Source organism: Pteropus medius, unplaced genomic scaffold (genome assembly GCF_902729225.1).
Source record: "Pteropus medius unplaced genomic scaffold, Ma_sr-lr_union100, whole genome shotgun sequence".
Lineage (NCBI taxonomy): Eukaryota > Metazoa > Chordata > Mammalia > Chiroptera > Pteropodidae > Pteropus > Pteropus medius.
Genome location: NW_024356249.1, coordinates 17714521 through 17719675, shown reverse-complemented (window position 1 = coordinate 17719675; position 5155 = coordinate 17714521). Strand labels below are relative to the sequence as shown.

General features: G+C 40.3%; 1 pseudogene; it reads left to right on the top strand.

Annotated features, from left to right (window-relative positions):
* Window positions 1-2364: 2364 nt before the first annotated feature.
* LOC120601429 (uncharacterized) lies at window positions 2365-2483 on the top strand (annotated as a pseudogene).
* Window positions 2484-5155: the final 2672 nt, after the last annotated feature.

Below are 5155 nucleotides of genomic sequence, written 5' to 3'. Positions count from 1 at the left end.
ATTTTTTTGCATTTCACAAACTAAGTATAAATTAGGATGGAGGTAGTAAAACATGCATAATTTCAGTTTAAATTATTAGTCATGTAATTTTGAATCAAATCTGTTTTATCAGTGCAATTAACAAACATTTCTTTTAATGTTTTTTTTTTTCAGGATAACTTTTAATAGAAGAACAAAAACATGTTGGAAAGTATTCAGGTTTTATAATTTATGAAAATTAGGTTGAAAACTAGAGAAAGAGGATTTTCAATGAATCGGTAGACTGCAGTGTAACAATTTATGGTGAAATAAGATAGGCATCTGTGGGTGGGCCTGCATCTGCCCCTCAGCAGGTGAGAAGCCACAGCAGAGTCTTGAGGGGAGTATGACATGATTAAGGGAACAGGCCAAGTGGTGAAATAACTGAGATATCAAGAATATTATCTAGATTAAAGTTAGGCAACCCATCCCCGACTCAGGCAAGAGGTGACATCAGTTAGTAATTGATTACTAAAACAATCTGGAAATTTTAGATCAGTCTCCTAATTCGGATTTATTTTCTCAATCCCAATCAGTCTCAGACATTTGTCTATCCCTCCACCACTGGATAAAAGGAATAATCCACTGGCGCTAAAACTGGATCCTTCCAAATTCCTTGTTTCCATCCAAGATCCTGCCCCCATTACAACATGAGCTAATTGTGCGTAATTCCATTCCTGTACCTGCCAACCCAAACCCACAGAGAGAATACCTCACCTACTTCTACTTATTTTAGATGTAATGTCTTTACAATGGAAACTCAAGAGCAGCAGCTCTGGATAACCGATGATCATCAAAGCATCTGGTACTTTGCTCCACCAATGAATATTTGTAGAACTGACAATGGTCAAGAAGTTAGGTTCTGTGTTTTCCTGATATTGTTACCTTGGCAACTTAAAGCAGCAAGAGATACTAACCACAATGGGACTAAAAAGTTTAACTACGTAAAGAGAGATCCTGTTTCTAGCAGTAACTGTGGTAACAAACACCATTGCATACTTTTCTTTCTGCCTTCCTATGGTGGTTTTATATGTATGTATGTATATATTTTTCCCCCAGGAGAATGGTAAACTTCTTTAAAAAACTGTCGTATTCACTTGATACTATTTATCAAACAACTTTTTCAATTTCTTGGCATGACGAAGTATCATTAAAATTTTTTGAATGAACAAGTACAAAAGATTAAATCCTACTGCAACATTTATATTTACAGAGAGTTTTTCTGTTTATGAGGGTATGTGTGTGTGTGGTGGTGGGGGTTCCTTTGGAGGGATTCACAGGAAAGACAAATTTAAGATAAAGTTGTGTCAACTTCTAGAATTCAGGTCTGGGAATTTCTGATGTGTTTACAGTCATCTATTTGTATGAGCTCATTTGCATGAAGTGGAAAGAGATTATGAAAAGGAACTTTTTCTTCACCCATTTCTATGGTCTTATGTCTAAATCCTGGGTCCAAAGGGGCCAGCTACAGACAGAAGCAAGAAAGAGTTGTTTTCACAAGCATTCTCTGAGACTCAGGTATCTATGCAGCCCTCCTTCAGAACCCAATAACAAACTCTGATATAGCGACAAGGAGTCATCCTCATCAGTTAAGATCTGAATACTATAGCTTTAGCTCAGGAAAGATACTGAGAATAGACTATCATTTTGGCAACCTTGATAGCTTGAAGTTCTGGAAGTTTGGGGAGTTAGCACCCTGCTCCCTCATTTCTCCACACCTCCAGAGATATTTATTTTGTCACTGCAGGCACAAGTCATGGAGCTGGTGGAGAGGGTCACCCTTAAGAAAATTCTTAAGGGGTGGTTCCATAGTGTAGTGGTTAGCACGTCTACTTTACATGCAGAAGGTTCTGCGTTCATGCCCCAGGTGGAGCCACAGACCATACCCTGGGTGCTCCAGGCCCCAGGTGTGCCAGGCCCCAGGTGCACGCCACGAGTGTGTGGGAGGAGACGCCCCGCCTTCAGAGATCCAGTTCTTAAGGGGAAACGGCAACATCCATAGGTCAGGGGTAGAAGTAGGGGGAGAGGGAGTTAAAGAAGGGGGAAAATAAAAAGGAAAAAAAAAGAAAATTCTTAAGATTGTATGGCCAATAATGAAATCTGGAATAGAAGAAATGAAAAGACTCTTAGTGAGTTATTGTGAGACACCTCAAACGGACTCCCAGAAATGGCCAGGAAGACTTTAAATGGAGGATGGAAATCCTCCATGAGACAGATTAGGCATGAAACAGAGAAATCTGAGTGATTATTATTATATGACTTCCTTTGTGCCTTCAAGCTATGACAACTCCTACTCAAACTTAGATTACATATATAATAAAGAATGATCCAATAATAAAGTGTGCCATCTATGGCCATGCTACCCTGAACAAGCCTGATCCTGTCTGATCTCGGAAGCTAAGTAGGGTTGGGCCTGGTTAGTACTTGAATGGGAGACCACCTAGGAAGACCAGGTGCTGTAGGTGTAAAATATAAAAAAATAAGGGATTGTAAGATGACAAGGTCCTTGCAATCTGTGAGGTCAACCAAAGGTTGCCTTGCCTAAAAAATAAATAAATAAACAAATAAATAATAATAATAAAGTGTGCCAACAAATGCTCAGACAATAGGTTCTGTTAATGTCACAAAAATTTTCTTTTATACAGTGCGTAATCCTCTACCGGTCCTTTTTCTTGCCTTTGCCAATATAACAAAAGAATTGTCTTGATTACAAATGAATGTTTTTTGGAGCTGTATATTTTGTTGACCAGAAGTAGAAATACACTTTTTAAATCTTTTACCTAATTGGAATTATCTTCTGACCCACCCAACATTTTCCCACTTTAAATATGCCCCAAACTTAAATGATGAGACACTTGAATCACTCACTGAAGTGGACACTGTCAGCGCTCCACCCAGATCCCCTGATTGCCTTCATGGTTTCTGTGCACCTCTCTCCTGGCTTCATGTGCTTTTACTTCCTGAGGCAAGGACCTGCTACTCCTTTCCAGAATCCTACCACCCTTAGGCCACTTGGGCTTTGACCTCTCTCCCAGCAAACTAGAAGTTTGCCTCCTCCATCCCAGACAGCCTTCCCCGAGATTGGCAATGTATGGGTTATAGAAGCACAGGTCCGTTGCCTCAGATGAGGACAAAACTACGCAGCAAAACTGTGCAGCATCAACTCACACACCAGCATTCCCCTAGGGGCCAGCCTGGGGCTAGACCTAGCCTATAAATGCAGCCGTGCTTGGTTTCCTCCTCTCCTGCTTCCCTCACTTAGCAATTTCTTTTGGGAACACTTCCTTAATAAATCTCTGACATATAAATAAATCCTTCCTTCAAGATGTGCTTCTGGAGCCTCCATCCTAAAACATTCTTCTAAACAGAAAGGTCTATAAAAAAATCCCAGGACTCAAAAGGAGGAATATGATAGGGACAGTCTCACAAAAACTTGGAGTAAGCCACTACCATTCCAACATGATTTGAGGAAGATAGGAGGAGTTTGCTTGAGTATTTGACTGCCACTGATATTGGAAATGTTGACATTTCCAATGAGTGACTTATTCTGTAGGCTCCAGAACCTTGCAGGTTCACCACCCCGTGGCCAGTTACTCCAAGAAAAGGGCATGGGCACCTCAAAGCCTTCATTTCCACCACCCCAATCACCAAGCTGACTTGGGCCCAGACTTCTAAATGCCACTAGATCACTGTAGTGTTGGGGAGTAAGGTGAGCTCAGACTTGTCAAACGTTTATCTGAAGAGCCCAATATGTTTAGGGGATGCATAAGTTTACTGCTGGCACTTACCAATGGCCAGCCCACAGGCTGGCTAGTTTGGGAATGGGTCAGAATGGTAATTCAGACTCACCTAACGGTGCTTTCACTTTTGCTTGCTTTTGAAACAGTAAACAAGCAAGGCAAAGGATATACATGAGATTTGGACATAGACTAACCGGGAGGCACACCCAGAGTTGGATGACCTCGTCCTCCCAGAGAGAGAAATCAGCGGGTTAGAATGGCTCTGAACTATGGGGTCACTTTCTGCCATTTACACCGTTTTGGACTTAATGAGTGACATCCAGCAGTCAGTAGTCTGCCCTAACTCCATTAAATAACTTCTTGCTGTGTCAGATAACTGGCAATTTCTGCGCTTCATCTTGCTACATCATTGAGCCTAACTGAAGTTTTAGTGCAACAACCAAGTTACAGTTTACTATAGACTGGTATTTTGTTTTTGTGTAAACCAACTTTGGTGGCAGCAGCAAATGCTTACCCAGGGATATTTAAAGAGGCCTGCATAGATCTGTGGAGGGTGGCAGAAGTCCCGTACCATTCTTTGCATCATGGATGATCCAGTAAAAGATGATCTGGTAGTATCAGATGACAAGGACTGGGGTTAGGCTAGGGATGTCCTCAAACTCAAGTAAGATACAAATCCCTTTGGAAGGAAGAATTATTCGTGGTTTTTATCTTAGTTTGTGTCTCCTCCAAAAACAGACCCTGAGGCAAGATTTCAAGTATAAGTAGTTTATTTAGGGAAAATCAATAAGGGAGTGGAGAAGTGCTACGAGGAAAGGAAGGCAGCCAATGAGAAGTGCACTATTAAGTCAGCTACTATGTCAGATGACTGGAGATATCCCATCTGAATTATCCTACCTGAATGAGGGAGGGCTGAGGTATTTAAAAATCTACCTTGTCAGTCATGGATGACTGCTCCCTGTGAGTGCTAATTCCCCAGCATTTCCGGCCTGCCACACATAGACAGGCAGGGTTCCAGAAAAAGTCCTTAAACACAGAGATGCATATAACCAAAAGTCACTGAAGTATACTGAAATAGTTTTGAGAGAACTGGAAAATGTATATTATTATATACTTATTTATCTAGAAATTGAGCTAGAAGGGACATAAAATTGGCCAAAGTAGAATGATCAAGACTTTGCATTTGAAGTGTACCCAGAAAGGATGGGTTTTGCCATAATGTGTTAAATCTGCAGCTCCAGAGTTTTAATGAAAATATATTTAAAGCACATAAAATCCTATGTGACAGAAATTACATTCATTGTAATAAATTTATGATAAAAAATTTAGAATTTTAAAGTAGGCTTGCAAAAAGAGGTTTTAGTTAAACCTTTTTTTAGTTTAAAAAAACATATAAG